General features: G+C 49.2%; 1 protein-coding gene across 12 annotated transcripts in view; it reads left to right on the top strand.

Annotated features, from left to right (window-relative positions):
• Positions 1 to 18,273, top strand: part of FRMD4A (FERM domain containing 4A) — a 608,405-nt gene that overhangs the window by 385,454 nt on the left and 204,678 nt on the right. Inside the window, exon 1 of one of the 12 annotated variants that reach the window (XM_060659582.3) lies at positions 8,648 to 8,731. The exons of 10 other annotated variants lie outside the window; for them this stretch is intronic. The gene's annotated coding sequence lies outside the window, so the exon portion shown is untranslated. Of the gene's footprint in view, positions 1 to 8,647; positions 8,732 to 9,315; positions 9,510 to 18,273 lie in introns of those variants that run through there. One more of the 12 variants, XM_060659581.3, reaches the window with a different exon arrangement.

The following is an 18,273-nucleotide window of genomic DNA, read 5'->3' as shown; positions in this document are numbered from 1 at the left end:
GCAGTAGGAATGGGGCAAAGACCTGGGAGATCTTCTGAAGAACACAGCCCCCCACCTCCCCCCCCCCACCCCCCAGAGGGTCAAAGAGTATGAAGGAAGAGCGTTGGGCTTCCACCAGCCAAAACCAGAGCAATTTAGACCGAGTGGACACTCAAAGGAGAGATGGAAGGACAACCATCGTAAGAGAGAAATGACATGTGCTGGGTTAGTGTTTTTATTAGGCCTCCACAGACACAGGGATCTTTAGAACATATCACAGGTGTTCCACAAAAGCTGGGCTTGGATGTTGGCCCCGGGCTCACGTGTGGGAGGCCGAGCCTACTTATGGTTTCAGACTGGCCATCATTTAGGCCGCCTTGAGGAAGACAACGGTATGGAATCGCTGATCCACACCGGTCAAACGCTGTTTTCTACCATCACAGGCTCTTCTCCTGTTTTTTAGATTAGCAGGGTGGATTTAATTATAAAAACCTATTGGGCAATTATCACAATGCTAGGCCAAAGGAAAGCGATAAAGCAAAATTAAACACACCCTGTTCAGATTAATACATGTAGGCAACCCGGAGTGAAATACAGTTCGTGAAACAAAAACAGAGACAGCATTGCCGTGATGTCTGCCTGTGAAGAATCCCCAGCAGGGTGACAAACACAGGCATGTGCGGAAATGTAGATGATAAAGTGTTATGTACGCGCAGATACAAGTAGGCTCTCCTGGGGCAAGGGAGCGGGGCCTCGGCGAAGGCTCCCTGCAAAGCGAGTGTGGAAGACTGAGGGGTGGCAGGTGAAGGGAGGGGAGGGAGGCCTTCTGTGCACAGGTGCAGCAGGACCAAAACGGGGACCTGAGCAAGTGCTTCTCAGAGGTGGGACGTGGCGAGCAGGGGAGAGTGAGTGGGGGGGCTGCACAGGCAGGAGGGGTGGTCAGCGAAAGGAAGACAGGGAGGTGGCTTCCCGCGTCCCAGCCCCAACCAGTGCCTACGATGAAGACATACCAAGTCAGGAGCTGTACCCCTGATGTTTTACCCCTGGTGGGAAAGCAGATTTTTTTCATAATAGAACAATTCCAGTTCGATTAGGGAGGTAACCAGTTAGGAAGGGTATCTGTCAGAACTAAATTCTTACATCCACAATTCCACGTCTGACAATGTTCATTCATTCATTTTATTCATTCCTTCAATGAATGTTTATTGAGCATTTAATATGGGCCAGGGACTGTTCTGGGCTCAGAAGAGTCAGCAATAAACAAAACAGACGTAAATCCCTGGTCTCCTGGGAGGGTCAGGTAATAAACAAAGCATGTAGGTGAATAAGTTGTATATAGTCTTGTTAGAAGGTGATAAGGACAATAGAGAAAAATATAACAGGGAAGGGATCGGGGGAGGGGCAGGAGCAGGAGAGCCAATGGGAGGAGTGGTTGTTTTTAAGGAAGATGGGCATACATCACCGTCATTTGGAGCATTTAAAGAATTGAGTGAGGGGCTCCTGGGTGGCTCCGTCAGGTAACCGTCAGACTTCGGCTCAGGTCATGATCTCATGGTTCGTGGGTTCCAGACCCACACCAGACTCCGTGCTGACAGCTCAGAGCCTGGAGCCGCCTTCAGATTCTGTGTCTCCCTCTCTCTGCCCTCCCCTGCTCATGCTTTATCTCTCTTTCTCCAAAATAAATAAACATTAAAATATAAATTAGAAAATAAAGAAGTGAGTGACACAGTTATAAAAAACAAAAACTTCTATTCCTCTCTACTGAAAAGAAAAGATGGTCAGGAAAGATCTCACTAATAAGGTAACATTTGAGCAAGGATCTGAAAAAGATGCTGGTTTAATTCCTCCTGATATCTGGGGAAGTGCATTCCAGGCAGAGGGAAGTGCAAAGACCCTGGGGCTAGAGAGCCTGAAGAGTAGGGACTACAGCCTGGAGGCTAGGATGCCTGGAGCAAAGTCAAGGCCCAAATGGAATAGTGGTATCCATTCAGTTTACCAGCAGAATTAACAACCCAGGAATTCATTAGAAATGCAAATACTTACATCCCCCCCCCCCCCCCACAGGCGTATAAATCCGAAACTCTGGGGGGAAACTGAGACCAAGCATCCAGGTGATCCTGATGCCGGTGTAAGTCTGAGAACCACTATCTCAGAGCTGGGTCCAGAGCCCTCTTCTTTCCCCACTTTCCTGGACAATCTTCCTAGATGATCCCATCAATTTCCATAGCTTTCAATGCTCTCTATGTATAGGCATTGTCAGCTTTCTTTGTTTTCCAGACGCATTTCTCTCTTTATGTGTATCATATCTAGTTGCGTGTGTCCAATCCTCATTTCAACAAATAGCCTAACCAGCTTCTACTTGGTTTCTATTTGGTGAGCCAGAACTCTAGAAACTTGCTACACCGAACTCCCCAAATTCATAACGTGAATTCTGACGATTCTCTGCCCTGCTAATTTGGGGGCAGGTCAGATTTGGTTTCGGTGGCAGAAGAAATCATCATATCACCAGCATGACCGCCTCCAGCCCCATCCCAACTCTAAGAAACCGACTTGCCTTCTTCTCCCTGGGACACGGGGGCCTGTGTTCTCATAAATCCCGGGCCTCTTCCTCCCACACCAACTCATCATTTCAATACGTTCTTATTGCTTGCCTGAGAGATTGATTGATTGATGTCACCCACACAGAAGCCGCCACACTATTAGAAGTTACGACTGAACACACAACGCGTGCTGAACTTTTTTCCCATTCAATCTCACAAATATTTCTGTCCTGACTACCTTTTGTGATGAGGCAATGGGCCTCGTTATTATGACAATAGATTACAAGGATTGAGTTCCTGCTGACAGACACTGGCTTCGGGCACCATAAGGAATCCTATGTCTCCAAGGACCTGACCATTAGCAGGTTAAGATGGGTGAGCGTTAAATACGCCAACTGTGAAGTCAGGAGACTGTGTCCTACTTGTCAGGTGCGGGACCTGAGGTGGGTTATAAAACCTCTCTGTGCCTTAATTTCCTTTGTCCTAAATGGGGTTGACAGTAGTACCAACCTCATAGGGACTGTGAGAAGATTAAATGAGTTATATGTAAAGTGCATAATCAGTTCTGGGGCTTGGTATGTGCCAACAAAGTGGTAACTATGGTTATTAATACCCATTTCTGAGTAAATACACAGAAAGGGTTTGGCGAGAGAGCTAACCTATGTACTTGAGCGTGCTGCTAATGTATACCGGGTTTACACTGTGGCACTCACTGCAATACATTTGCTCCCAGGACTTCACAATTACAATTAGCTTGTGATGTTTTGATTGATTCTCGTCCGTGTTTCAGAGAGAATTGCCCTGGGTTTTTGTTGCCGTGAGTTAAGGCAGTCAAAACCGTGTTTCCCAACCAGGAAAAAAAATAATAAGCAATAATCTAATGTAACGAGAACATAACAAGATTATAAAACATAGCTATTAAAAATGATATCGCTATTTAAAAAAAAATAACGAAATAAAACACAGCCAGTAAATGATGTCTTCGTGTCCCCCAGGGAAACATGGTTTTCAGTACTTGTTGTCAAAGCCATGAGAGGAGATGGAATTCCTTTGGGTTGAAGTGGTTCAGAATTGGCCTTTAATTGACCTGGGATGGAGGAGAAAAGAGGATTGGGTATAAAAATAAAACAGGGTTCCCTTAAAATCAGTCAAGCATTTCGGGGTGCCTGGGTGGCTCAGTTGGTTAAGTGTCCAACTTCGGCTCAGGTCATGATCTCATGGTTCACGGGTTCGAGCCCAGCGTCGGGCTCTGTGCTGACAGCTCGGAGCCCGGAGCCTGCTTCAGATTCTGTCTGCCTCTCTCTCTCTGTCCCTCCCCCATTTGTACTCTGTCTCTCTCAAAAATAAGTAAGCAGTAAAAAAATTTTTTTAATCAGTCAAGCACTTTAACCTGCCCCAGAGGGGTCTTGCTCTATCCTTAAAGTCTGGTTGGAGTATGAAAGGAAAAGACACCAGTGCTATTCTCTGGAAATATACAAATGAAATGTAAGTCTTTGTCCATATGGGGCAGGTTAGGAACTAATGTAGAGGTACATACTACCCTCATTTCCAGGTGCCATCCAGCTCTGACTGTGATTCAATCCATAATTAATAGTGTATGTAAAGTAAGCTGGCTGCCTTGTTCATTGCGATCTCCAATATATAGGTGGGAGTTAAACATGAAAGATAAGGGCTCTGAGCCACAAAAGAATGACTTTGGGTTCAAATCTGATTAACAGAGCTGCTTCAGCAAGTTACTCAACCTTTTTAACCCCCCAGGTGCCTCATCTGTAGAAGGGGAATAAAAATAACTTTCACCTCATAGGAATCTTGGGATGATCAAATTTATGAATGCTTGGAAAGTTCATGGCACTGTGCCTGGCACAGAGTACGTATTTGTAATAATGTAAGATATCGTTATCAGTTGTATGGTTTTGAAAATCCTCAGCATGTGTCGAACCCATACTCTTCATAAGGCTGGAGATAGATATCGTGAGGCCTGTTGTAAAGGTGAAGAAACGGGCACCAAAGAGTTAAGAGACTCATTCAAGGTCCCAATGGGCCTTCGAAGCTGGAGCCCAGGGCTATCCATGTTCCTGGAAGGGATTACGTAACCCAGGCTGAGACCCACTCTCGGACTCAGACACTTGGTATTTGTCCCCAGCGAGGCAGTTACACAAAGGTAGGGGTGGGGGCCATCTTTCTTCGCCAGCAGTGGTACTCCGGCCAAGATGCTAGCTGAAGAACCTTCTGCTAATGGCCTGCATACTGCCCAGAACTTGTTTAGGAAAGCTGTGACTTCAGATCCCAGAGTTAAGAACCTGGTACTTTTCACTCATGTAGCAGCTTTAATTTTTGCTCTGCAACGTTGGGCATAAAAAACATCACATTAATTTACTTCTCTAAACCCGATGAAATCTGACTACATCCCCCACTCACGTCGGTGGCAGGAATTCACTCCTTTCCTCTCCCCAGCTCACGTTGTACCTTAAACCAGGAAAGGGTCTCTTGTTTATCAATCCAACATAGTTGCCACAGATCCATTTTAAAGGTCCATTTTAAAACCAAAGGCTCCATCCCTCCGGCGGGGCAAACCCCAAGACCCTTTACTGTGCCAAAGATTCACCTCTTAGAACTTAGTACCCCCACCCATTGTCCACATGCTGCCCCGTCAGATGTCTGGCGCCCTCTTGAGGCACTACATAGACATTGCACGGGCCTCTCCATACATACAGATGTCACTCCTTTCTCTCTTCTGGGGGTAATACCACCCATCTCCACCCCCCATTTCCAAGCCTCGGAGCACCTCTCCGCTCTTTGAGAAGTTGGCTCTTTTCAAAATGAGACTCCCTAACTCTGTTTAAGAGGCAAGGGGAACCCCAGATATTCAAGTCGCAAAATCCTGCTTGCTCTCCGGAGGGACAAAAGGAAATGTATTTCTCCTTCTTTCTGAATCTTCTCCAGCAGTGAAAGGAAACACAAAAGCAAATGTCCAGAAACCAGCCAGCCACGTTTCTTTTTCTTCTTTTCAAATTAGACTCTTCAAAAAGTATTAAACTCAGGCTGAAAATGGAAACACTGTATTCTTTCATCAAGACTGCATGTTAGGGCTGGCTGATGCCTCAACACTTTGCAAAGATCCTTTGATTCTTTATGCCTTTGCAAGTAACTGCCTGAATTCTTGGTGGCGGCATCAGCTGCGCTTTGGAAAACAAACCATTACGGAATTCTGACTGGCAAAGCTGGTCATCCATCAACTCCAAGGATCACCACTGGTGAAACAGAGGATACATTACCTTCACATTGCCATTAACTTCCAGATGATTTAAGTTTGAATTTTATCTCACTCATCAAGTTTTACCATGGCCTGTTTCTCTCGGGACTTAAATTCTTCAAATAAAAGTTTTCTTCCTTAAATGTGTATCCATTCTTAGTCTGGGCCCCAAACATATAAGGCATGGTGGGTAAAGAGATCCAGAGTGAGAATAAAACACACGAAGACCCTCCCGGGACTTATGCTTAAACAGACCCTGTCCTAGGTGTTTTACAGACATTGATTCATTTGGTGCTCAGAACAACCTTTATTATCCTCATTTCATAGATGAGAAAATAGGCACAGAGAGGTTATGAAACTTGCCTGAGGCTACACAGCTAGCAGGTGGCCAAGGCAAGATCCAAGCCCAGGCAGTCTGAGCTCTTAACACAGGGCTCTCTCTCTACACATTGTGGTTAAGTGCTAAGAAGAAAATAAACAGAATAATGATACAAAGGCTACCTGGTGGGTCCGGTGCGGGCGGGCGGGGCGGTGGGGTGGATGGTGATCAGAAAAGGTTATCTAGGAGGCAGCAGCGTTTGAACTAAAACCTAAAGGATGGCAAGGAGCCAGCTATGCAAAGAGTGGGGCTGGGAGAGTGGATGAGTATTTCCGGCAGAAGGAACAAGAAATGCAAAAGCCAAGGGAAGAAAGAATCTTCCAGGAGTAGGGGCGCTTGAGTGCGCTTGTTCGGTTAAGCATCCCACTCTTGGTTTCGGCTCAGGCCGTGATCTCCCGGTTCATGGGTTCAAGCCCCATGTCCAGATCCACGCCAACAGCATAGAGCCTGCTTGGGATTCTCTCTCTTCCCCCTCTCTCTGGCCCTCTCCCACTCGCACACTCTCTCTCTTTCAAAATAAATAAATAAACTTAAAAGAGAAGAATCTTTCAAGGGCAGAAATGTGGCCCTGTGTGGCAAAGCACAGGGTGGGGCAGGGGCAGGAGAATAACGTGATAACGTGATGGTTTCAGTAGCAATGAGAAGCCACCGACATGCTTATTCACAGAGATTATGACCTGATCTGAGATGTTTTGGAGGTCACTGGTTGCCAGGTAACAAAGGGAGAATCTGAAACAGAGGGTATGTGCAGGAGGGTTATATAGCTGAGGGTAGAGGGTGAGATGGCCCCTGGTGGGGTCTGGTGGTGAGAGATATGGCCGGATGGATCAGGAGGGCCTGGTGCTCACGACATTCTGGCCATCTGAAGAAGTGTAGACTCTATCCCTAAGAACCAGGGAAGCCCTGAACGGGCTGAAGCAAAGAAGTCCTGTGATCAAATCTGAGTTCTAGGGGGAGTTGAGCTGGTGTGGAGAACGCATTTGAGGGACAAGAGGGCAGGCCAGTCAGGAGGCTGCAGAGACCTCCCAGTGAAAGGTGACGGGGACCGATGAGGCTGGGCCCGGTGTTATTCATTTGGCAAAGATTAACATCACCAGGCATTGTTGGAACAAGTCAGACAAGGGCTGCTCTCAAGGACCTTTCCAGAGCCATTTATGAGGGCAGGCTTAGTGATAACTTGAAGGTAAGGAAGGAGAGAAAGAAAGGAGTTAAAGACCCCTCTCTCCTTGTTTCTGGCTTGTGCTGGGAGGAGGGAAGCTCTATAGTTAAGACTGGGAATTCGGAAAGAGGATTTGCCAGAGACGAGTGCAGTTCAGGATATATTAACAACTCCCCTGGCCAAGGTGGAAAAGCATCAGGTAGATAGTAGAAACAATCCAACGACTCTTTCTAAGGATGGGAACTAAATACCCCAAGAGAAGGGTCTGAACACCTCCTCTGTCATCCGTTCACTAGCTGGTGCAGTCAAAACAGATCAGCACTGGAAATACTCTTCCAAAGAAATAGCTTTCCCTCTGAGAGTGCCAACTGCATTATGAAAGAATTGGGCTTTGCATTAAAACTGTCTTCAAGGACTCCCAAAGTACAGAAACATCCCATTCAAATATGGCCTCCCCTGACTCAGATTCAGAAAATCAAGTCAAGTCCCGCGGTCAGGAGATGTGACCACAACAGGTTGAAACAAGTTAGGTATTCTTTATCACAGGCTCACCTTTTTCTCCAATGCTACCTGTATACAGAGATTCCCTTCTGTTGACCAAAGCCAACACCTCCCAAACTGCCAGAAATTTTCGCCTGAGATCTTTAGAGAATCTATGAACTGTGTCTGGAAAGACTTAACTTTCAATTATTGGGATGATGGAATATGCAATGTTTCTTTTTATTTCGAATGTTTAAGTCTTTGCTCCTGCTGCTATCATGTAAATAATGGTGCCAGATCTAATAGGTCCTTCAGTGATGGTGGAAAGGGAAGCAATCTCTCCCTTGAAGGAGGGAGGGATGGATGGATAGAGGCTGGGGGTGGATGGATGGAGGGAAGGAGGGAGGGAGGGAGGGAAGGAGGGATGGATGGAAGGATGGATGGAGGGAGGGAGGCAGGGAGAGATGTTGGGATTTCAAGCGATGACTGAGTTCTAGAGAAAGATTTTACCCCTGAGACAAGCGGGCTTTCCCACCCACAATAAGCGGGTGCTCTTGTCTGCCTCTCCCTTTATTTTATAATCAAACCATGTTTTGACAATTCGTGAAAAAAAATGTGTCTAGGGCAAATTGAGCTGCTGAAGCAGTAAACATTTAGACGTATAATGTGAATTGAGTTATTGTTCTCGGTAGGGATATTCCCTGAGTTTGTTTCTCTTTTTTTGGAAAGACAACGCGCCAGCCCGTTGCCCTCCCCCAGGTCTCTTGAAATGCAGGTCTCCCTTTCCCTGGTAATTGTTGCGAATCCTTGACAATAGCCCCCAAGACGAGGTTATCTCGCAGCAACTTCCATTTCCAAAGAGTTGAGGGACGACGCGGAGGGCTAAGCGCCGCACCTTCAGCCCAGTGCGGCCCAGGTGGCCTCCGCCGGCGGCTCCCAGGGTAGGAGGGGGCTTCCCGCGGTGGATCTGCTGGGGTTTGTCGGGGAGGCGGGGGGCCCTCCGTTTCGGCATCCCTGCGCTGCCTCTCGCACGCCTGGCTCCGCACGGCCTCTCCCGGCTTGCGGCCGCATTCGGGACCTAACTTCGTCCCGGCCGCGCGCGCAGCGGCGAGGGGACGCGGGGCTCGGCCGGCTCCCGGGGCGAGCGCAGGGGCGCGGGCGCTCATTGTTGTCCGGACGCGGGCGGCGCGGGACCCGCCCGGGCCCGCCCTCCGCACCTCCCCGCGGCCCGCCTGCCCTCGCCGGCCGCGCCGGGGCGGGGGGCCGGGGTGGGGTGGGGGGTGCAGCGCGCAGGGGTGGGGGTGGGGGCCGTGGGGGGCGTGGCGCGGGGCGTGGAGGCGGGCAGGGCGCCCCGCAGCATGCGGCGGGCCGGGCGCGGGCGGGGGGCGGGCCGGCGGCGGTGCGCCCTGGCGCGCGGCCAGGCTCGGCGCGAGAGGCGCGAGCGGGCGATGGGCTGACGGCGGACCCGCGGCGGGGGCGGGGGCGGGGCGGCGGGGGCCGGGGCGGAGGCGGCGGCGGGGGCGGCGGGGGCGGCGGGGGCGCGCCGGGACCCGGCGGGGCGGCTGCGGGCGCCGCGGAGGAGGCGGAGGCGCCGGGCGCGGATGCCGCCGGCTAGGCCACGGGCCTGCGCACCCGGGGCGAATGGGACGCCGGTTCCGGTGGATCCGCCGCTGCAAACCTCGAGTTCCTGGGCTCCGGGCGAAGCGCAGCAAATAAAAGGTAACGTGTCTTTGTTTCCCAGCCGCGACTGCCGGGAGGGATTCTGCAGCGCCTCGGTGTCCGTTTTTAAATGCTGGGGCCGGTGAAAGGGACATGACACTTCTTCCCTGGGAGCGTGGAGTCTCTGAGGTCGCGGATGTGACATTTTTTTCAATGCACACCCCACGTGCGGCACCTACCACACTCCCTTCTGCTGCCGGCCCCCTCCCCCCATACACTTTCTCCGGCATCTCCACCTTACGCTGTCTGAATTTACCCGGGGAGAAAGGAAAGGACGTTGCTGTAAGCAGACCTGGGTGGGATTTTTTTTTTTTTTTTTTTTTTTAAAGAAAACCCGTTTTTATGGAAGTGACAGGGGAGTCCTGTGCTTGGGGTGCCCGAGGGTGGCAGGAGGCGGGCAGATGAGCGTGCTGAAATTGACTGCCCTTTTCCATTCCAAATGGCTGCAGCAAGTTTGATGCATAGAGAAAGGGGGAGGAGAACTGGAGGAAACCTTCTTTAGGACGCGGTCGTTTATAAACGACCAAACGGCATTGCCTCGGTAGTGCAGACAGATGCCCGGACGTCGGTCCCTGTCGCGTTTGGGAGAGGTGAACCAGTCCTGCGCTTTGAAAGCGGTGTGGGCAGGAACTCGGTGCCTTTCTCCAGTAGCTCGTTAGCAGAGTAACCGCTCAGCAGATTCAAGCAAATTCTGCAAAATTTCCGAGGGATGGCCCTTCTAATAATAGCTCTGGCGGTGGTTTCCTAATAGACACTCGTTCTGAATGATGCGGCCATGCCAGGCTGCCGGAAGCTCAGCTTGCTGAGAACGGCGACCCGACGCCGGTGAAGGACTCCCTGACCCCACCATGAATGGATGAGGCGCTTTCTCCCCTATGAATGGAACATCCCAACAGAGGCCACTACCGCTGCTCTGGCTTCTTTCCCTTTGAGTCCTCGCAGCTTCTCATGAAAGGGATTCTCAGAGCACCTCAGACAGGCACGTTTCTAAACCTGAGCTCTTCCGTGGTGACGGCCTCTTCGGTGTTGGAGGGTCACCGAGGTATTTTTAGACACCTGGTCAGGCCGACTTGATCTGCGTTCACCTGATTGGGCTTTAGGCAGCCGCTTGCACAGCCCTTCCTGCTCAGCATCCAAGTCTTGTGCTTTCCCAGCCGGAGAGCCAGGAGCGAACTTCTGACTTCATCCAGGGAAGCCACGGCCGACCCCGGGGAAGTACCTCGGGGATGGGATGCAAAAAAATACCTCATATTCACTGGCACTTAGCTCTGTGTGCCATCTTGAAAACGTGCGACAAAGTGGGCGTTAGGGAGACAGGGAGGACCCACGTGTCACTGTTTTGTTTCTGGTCTTTGCATCACTTCGTGTTCCTTCGTAGCATTTGACCCCATTTCTGTGGAGTCTGATTTGGCCCCGGCCAGTAGCCCAAACCTTCGGATCAGCAGAAATCCGATTTTGAGTCTCCAGGTGCCGCGCATCTCCTGCAACCCAGAGTGATCAGGGGATGAGCCACTTCTGTTGGCCGATGGAACCATTCCGCCGCAAATGAAATCTGGATTTATTTAAGGCACAACGGAAATGAGGGTCATGCAACAAATAGATTGGAATCCATTTGGTCCTGAGAGGTTAAAGCGCTACAGTCAATTTAATTGGAAGCGGTATTTGGACATGCTTTGAAATCAATAGTATACTGTCCTGCCCGTGAACAGAATGTTGCACCCTGAGAACTTGGAAAGAAGTTTCACCTGACGGGCAAAAAGTTGTGTGGGCGGGAGTAACCCTTTAGAAAAGAAAGACGGTTTCAGTTGCTCTTGTGTCAAAGGGAAGCACAGTTTGTAGAAGTGAGGATCAGAAAATCCCTGCACCCTCTTTTGTTCTGGCCAAGCGTGTGTTATCAGCCGCTGCTGTTGCCGTCTTCTCTTTGGCGCTCGTCTTGAACTAATTTTATTAATAAGGCTTGTTATTTATGGTGCGGGGCCTCTCTGTCATGTGTAGGTGCTATTGCCGAGTCCCCCGATGGCCTGGCAGGTGGCTGGTGCCATTAGCATTATCCTGTGGTTGGGGAAACTGAGACCCCTTGAGGTTCAGGGAGTCGCTGATTTCATAACCCGCGAGGCATGCATGGCAGGCATGTACAGTGCTCGGTGTGGGGGGAACAGCAAGGTTACAGCCTCAGGTCGAAGAAAAAGCCAAGAGGAATGAGTCCTTGCCTGGGTTCTGGAACTTGGGAAAAGGCTGGATAGACTAGTGGGTGTGCCAGCGTTTGTGCGGGAAGGGGCTCTCTCGGCAGCCTGGCTGAGTGGAGGGAAAGGTGTGGCTGGTCTGTGATGAGATAGATGAAGGGTCCAGGAAACCTTGCACTTGAGGGGACCTGTCGGGGACCCGTGGCTTTAGTAAGTGTGGGGCGGGTGAGACCTCCTTCACGGGAGATCACTCTGGACTTCCCTGCATCTGCGTTCCAACTTGGGTTCTCGTTCTTGACGCACGCGTGTGGGTGAGTAGATAGAACACTTACTTACACTTCTGCTCACGTGCTGTGTGCTTATCTGTTCTAAGGGTTGCGTTTAGCCTGACACACGGAATGACTGAAAAAGTGAGGGGGCGCTTTCCAGCCTAAAGCTTTGTTCTTAGATAATTTTGCGTACGTAAATACTTATCATTTATTTTAAAAGAAGGATCAGTACAGGGGCGCCTGGGGTGGCTCAGTCAGTGGAGCATCCGACTCTCGATTTCGGCTCAGGTCATGATCTCACGGTTTGTGGGTTCGAGCCCTGCATTAGGCTCTGCTCGGACAGTGTGGAGCCTGCTTGAGGTTGTCTCTCTCTCCCTTTCTCTCTGCCCCTCCCCTGCTCGTGCTCTCTATAAACAAATAAATCAAAAGGAACAGTGCGGCTTCTGGAGCATTTCTAGTTTAATAGGTCAAAATGAGAAATAGACCTGATCATAGTTAAATAGCTCTTGAAGTTATTTTAATTCACTCTGTGTACAGTATCAGAATGGATAAGTCTGGATTCAGGGATGGCTTTCATTTCCATCTTTTATCTCTTAGAGGTCACCCAATGTGTCAATAAAAGTTGTGGCAGAAATTCTCTCTTTAGGTTTATGCATAGCGAAAGATCCCAGCACCTCGATGAGAAGTGGTTTCTGAGACCTTACGGGGACATAAGCCCTTGGGATAAAGATCTTCCAATGGTTATTCAGCCTGACTTCCAAAAACTGGATTCCCCTTGAGCCAGAGATGCTGCAGGCTCCCATTCCCTCGCGACCTCCCCGGGACGCTGTGGGTATCTGTTTACTCCACCCTCCTGCTTCGATTCTTTGCCGCCCATTTCCATTTCCCTCTGAAATGTGACAAATGGAACAAAAGAGGACATTGGAGTTGAAGGGAGAAAAAGTCACCGCATCATTCCACTGCTTGCACAGGATACAGAGGTACTCGGACTTGTCCTACAATAAGCACAAGCAGAGACTTGAATCGGGGAAACCTGGCCACTGTCGGGGAATGGTGGGATTTGAGTCTTTTACCTGGTGGTGTTCTCTTGAGCCCTAATCAGACCCCAGTACCCTGCTGGTATTTTCTGTTTTTGTTTTTCCCAAGACCTCTGATCTCAGAGGCTGGTTCAGTAGCTGTTGGAGCTCTGGGCTTCAGGCTCCCCTGCTGCACATGCAGACTTGCTGGTTTCAGTACTCTGTCCTGCAAGAAGTTTTTGAATCAGCATAAATCCGGCTTATCAAACATTCTCTCCCCAGCAGTTTCCTTCTGGTTCCCTAAATCCATCATTTCCCACCCTTTCCTCTGTCCCGAGAGATCAGCGTGTCTTTCTCTTATAAAGAGTGATTCAACCACACCCTTACATTTATGGCAGTCGGTTCCACCACTAAAAGCACCATCTTAAAAATACCCATCATTATGCCTCTCGTCCTCTCACATGAGCAGAGCGGTGGCCTCTTTGAATGAACTGCACTAATGCCTATTTGGGGTGCTAGAGAGGGAGTATGTCTGTGTGTGTGTGTGTGTGTGTGTGTGTGTGTGTGTGTGTGTTCAGTTCTTAATTGTATCAGTGGAAATTAGGTATTTTCCCCCAAAGAGAAATGCTCTTCTCTTTGAAGATGGAAATGACTACCAAGAATAAAGACCATGGTTATTGGAAAGAATGTGAAGAATATAAAGGAATAGGGGATCTGGTTCAGCTCAGTGGCCTCGTTAACTACCAAATAATAATCAAGGAAAATAACCAAATAAAAATCAAGGTGGTAGCCCCGTTGGGAACTGCGTGAGTACATACAGGCAGAGCTAAGTCTCATTTGGACGTGCGTTATCTAGGATCTAGCGTGTTAGGCAGGCAGGTCTCTATCTGTGGTGGTTTCTGGTTTTTTGTTTTAAACTCTGGCCATTCCATGATGCAGTACAAGAAGAAACTAGTCCGCGGTCGAGATTATCTGTCCATGCACACTCGTCCCCCTGAACTCTGACGACATTCACACGTGTTTTCCGGTTTCCCTCTTATTAGCAGTCATTTGCCTGTCCATGGTTACTGTATACTTTATGTTCACGTATGCTCATGGTGTTTAAGTCCCTGATCATCATGGGCACTCAGTGGGTCCTCCTGGAGTAAGTAAATCACTGAGGGAATGTATCATACTGTGCTCCCACACGGAGACAGTTAGGCATCCTTAGAAACCTAGAAAGCCCGCTGGTCTAAAGTGAAATGTACCCTGTTGTGTCATCCCGTGTCTAACAGTGTCTTAGTCTGCACCGTGGTGTGGCCCCTCTTTCACAGTTGGTAATGCCTTACCAACCTTAGGGCTAGAAGTCTTGGTACTGATGCAAAACCCTAAACCTTTTAATGATAATTTTCACTTCAAATGAGCCAGAAGCTCTCCCCCCCAAACCTCAGGCTATAACTCCCTAGTTTCCATCAAAACTAGCCTGTTCTGGTGACTCAGTCTCCTTTACACGGCTTTCGCCTTTCTTTGTCCTTGCTGTATGAGGAATGCATGAAAAAAAAAAGCGTGTAATGGGGAATTAGATTGATAATGCATGACAGCGAATGGAAATGATGGTCGGAGCCTTGCCAGGCTGTGCCATTCATAACCATAAAATGCACAATTATGCTCTCACCACATGCCTGTGAACAAGTATATAGATGCAACAAACCCAAACTAGGAAACCAAATAGTGTGGAACCATCTGGAGCTGGGCAGTCTACCTACAGACCGAGCTGGGGAATGCAGTGCTCACTTACCCATCTCTCCACTCCCACTGGATGCCCCCTCCCCCCCAAGTATCAGATACTCATTTCTCCGTGGCTCAGAGACAGAGAGAGCGTGCATGCGCAGAAGAGAGGGGAGGGTAAGGACAAGAACCAGAGTGGAACTGAACACAGTGGAGAGCAGTGTTCTGCATTCTCAATCCCCTTTTATTGGGATGGTTGAGTGTTTTGTAACAGAGTAACTACAGAGTGACCAGTACCACAGATGTAGCCTGGAGGTCCCGGCCTGAGGGCAGAGGCCTCGAACCTTGCAACCCAGCAGGGGCTGACGTCACCCTGAATGTGCAGGGCAGGCTGTGAACCAGGCATGTGTGAGATTTGGGGCTTATCAGTCAGGTCAAAGATTTCAGAGAGATGGAGTTCTAGGAATGAGAAGGGGCATATCGATTCCTTGAACAGATGAGGAGATGTTTCCAGATACTCAGGGACCCTGCGAAGGCCTCAGTTACAGTGCTAAGACTAGAGGCCCCGTCGCCTGACAAGGATTTAGACGATGCACGGAGGCATGGTGGCCAGAGAGAGGAACCGTGGCGTTATCCAGCGTGGCTGTGACTTCTGGTTCTGCCACCTGCTAGCCATGAGGCCTTGGGTGAATGACTGAATCTCTCTGAGCTGCAGTTTTCTTACTGACGAGAAAAGTTACATTCAGAGGAACCCGTGAAACAGTATCTATGGAACGACTAGCACAAAAATATGACTCTCTTAAGAGAAGTGATTTTGTCTTTGTATCCTTCCCCCTGCTCGCCCCGCCCCCGCCCCAGTTTGACTTGCTTCTATCTCTGGAAGGTCCTGGAACAGTTAATATGGTGAGGGTTGGTTGGGGGAGGGGAAGGAAGAGAAGAGGGATGATTCTTCCTTTACACCAAAAAGTAGAAAGCGGATTTGAATTCTTCAGTTTTCAAAAATGATCGGAAAGGGCTTTTATCTTGAGAAAGAAAACTAGGAGAATCAAAACAAGAATTACAAAGGTTATGTCAGTCGGTGGTAATGCCGTCTTTTTCTACACAACAAAGGCAAAAATCCGGATCACTGTGTGACGTTCTTTGATTACTTCCCATTCATTGCCATTAATTAGGAAGATTTCCAGCTGCTGTTTACTTATTGATGTAGCACTCAGGTAATTAATGCAGGGCGTTAATGGCAGAAAGAAGCCTAGAACCTGAGCTGTGCTAGATGCTGGTGGGAGTTTTTCTCTCGGCACCCACAACCCCAGGACTCTGCAAATACGGGGAGTTCCTCCGTAGCCTGAGAAATCAACATACCAATTTGCATAATACCCATCAGAAATTATTTAAGCACTTAATAACCTTCTTGGTGTTACATAAAATAAATCAGAATGAGAGATGGTCCATCTTCTGGAGACAGATTAAACAGGCAGCAGAATAAGAGCATTAAATAAATATAGAAACAAGGGAGGTATTATTTATAGAACATTATAGCCAGATCCAGGACAAGGATATATTTTAGGTGAACCCTCAGGGGCAGCTTATGGGAATAGTTTGCCTGGACAAGGTGGAGTGAGCCAGAAAACAGAGGCTGGCATTTGTTTGTGGTTCCTTCTTTCTTTGTGGTGGAAAATAGGGATTCTGTAACCCACCACAATTTAGTGTGTCGCCATCCTGTTCTTAAGGTTGTGACTTAGTCGATAGAGGTTTTGTGCCTCTTTAGACACAGAGATGTAGAACTTCAAACTTGGGAGAGATATGCAAATACTCAAAGAACAATATCCAAAACCATAGTGTTTTGTTTTGTTTCTTCTACAGCTAGACTCTTCTTTTCTTCTTGCCACCATAACTGACCACACTCTTAGGGAACTGACAAAACCCGACTGAAAAATCCCGTAAACTCTAAGGTTTTTTTTAAAAATTGTTTTTAATGTTTATTTAATTTTCAGAGGGAGAGAGAGAGAGGTAGCAAGTAGGGGAGGGCCAGAGAGAGAGGGAGACAGAGAATCCGCAGCAGGCTCCAGGCTCCGAGCTGTCGGCACAGAGCCTGACATGGGGCTTGAACTCATGAACCGCGAGATCATGACCTGAGCCGAAGTTGGATGCTTAACCGACTGAGCCACCCAGGCGCCCCTGAACTGTCAGTTTTATACTATTGTTTTCATTTGTCGAACGGAAATAGAGAAAAGTCGGTGTTTGAGCCCACGTGCTTATTTGCATGTAGCACAGGTGGACGTGAGCGAGGACACTTATGTCCCTGCCGTTTCCCTGCTGATGAGTAAGCGAGGAGGCAGACAGCACACAGCACTTGCTCCTGCCCTTGTCCTGAGACCCTCACTGAGACGCTGATTCTCCCTTTGGCTGTTGATCAATTTCCCCTAAATCTGACTCCTTAAAGGAGCTTCCAGAGTTCGCAAAGGCCTTGCTCAGTTTCCCCTCTTACCGGTGGTTGTTGGACCACCAGTCTCTGCCTCCTCCTCCGAGGCTCGGCAACCATTGTCCTGTGATAGATGAGTCACTAGTCTGCCTCACTCTTCCTCTTTGATGCATTACTAGTATTAAGCTCTTCAAGCCTTTACAGTAAATTTGTCCAGCGCCTTGCTCAGCTGTTTCCTCCCCAGATTCTTTTGGGGTGAGGTGCCCACTTGTAGTTCAGCGTCTCCCCTTTTGTTCCTGGGTTATCACAAGATCGTCACAGCATACCCCTTCCCCACCTTCCTAGCTTGGTGCATGTGTGCCTGTGTCTGCAGCACCCACACATCACCTCCCCACCCTTGTTGCCCCCTCCCGCCTGCATTTCCTTTAAACCACAGGGCTTCGCATGGACCAGAAGGACCCACCACAGCCTGGAAGCTCCTTGTTTCTTAAACTTCTGTCCTTTTTTTTTTTTTTTTTTAATGCGTATTTTTTTAAATTTTTTTTTCTTAATGTTTTTATTTATTTTTGAGACAGAGAGAGACAGAGCATGAGCAGGGAAGGGGCAGAGAGAGAGGGAGACACAGAATCGGAAGCAGGCTCCAGGCTCTGAGCCATCAGCACAGAGCCCGATGCGGGGCTCGAACTCACGAACCGTGAGATCACGACCTGAGCCGAAGTCGGACGCTCAACCGACTGAGCCACCCGGGTGCCCCAATGCGTATTTATTTTTGAGAAAGAGAGCGTGAGCTGAGGAGGGGCAGAGAGAGAGGGAGACACAGAATCCGAAGCAGGCTCCAGGCTCCGAGCTGTCAGCACAGAGCCCGACGCGGGGCTCGAACTCACGAACCGTGAGATCGGACCTGAGCCGAAGCCGAATGCTCAACCGACTGGGCCACCCAGGCACCCCTCTTAAACTTCTGTTCTTACGCTAACTCTCACGCACTGTGTCAGTCTGGTTGGGCTGCCAGAAAAATACCGTAGACTGGGTGGCTTATAAACTACAGACATTTATTTCCTATAGTTCTGGAGCCACAGGAGTGTCTGAGGGAGGCATTCTAGGCAGGTGTGGGAGCTCGTCAAAGGCCCCGGGAGGAAAGAGTGACATGGAGGGAACAGTAAGGAGATGACT

This window comes from Panthera onca, chromosome B4 (genome assembly GCF_046562875.1).
Source record: "Panthera onca isolate mPanOnc1 chromosome B4, mPanOnc1 haplotype 2, whole genome shotgun sequence".
Taxonomy (NCBI): Eukaryota; Metazoa; Chordata; class Mammalia; order Carnivora; family Felidae; genus Panthera; species Panthera onca.
The sequence above is the reverse complement of the archived record's forward strand: the minus strand, read 5'-3'. Positions and strand labels throughout refer to the sequence as shown.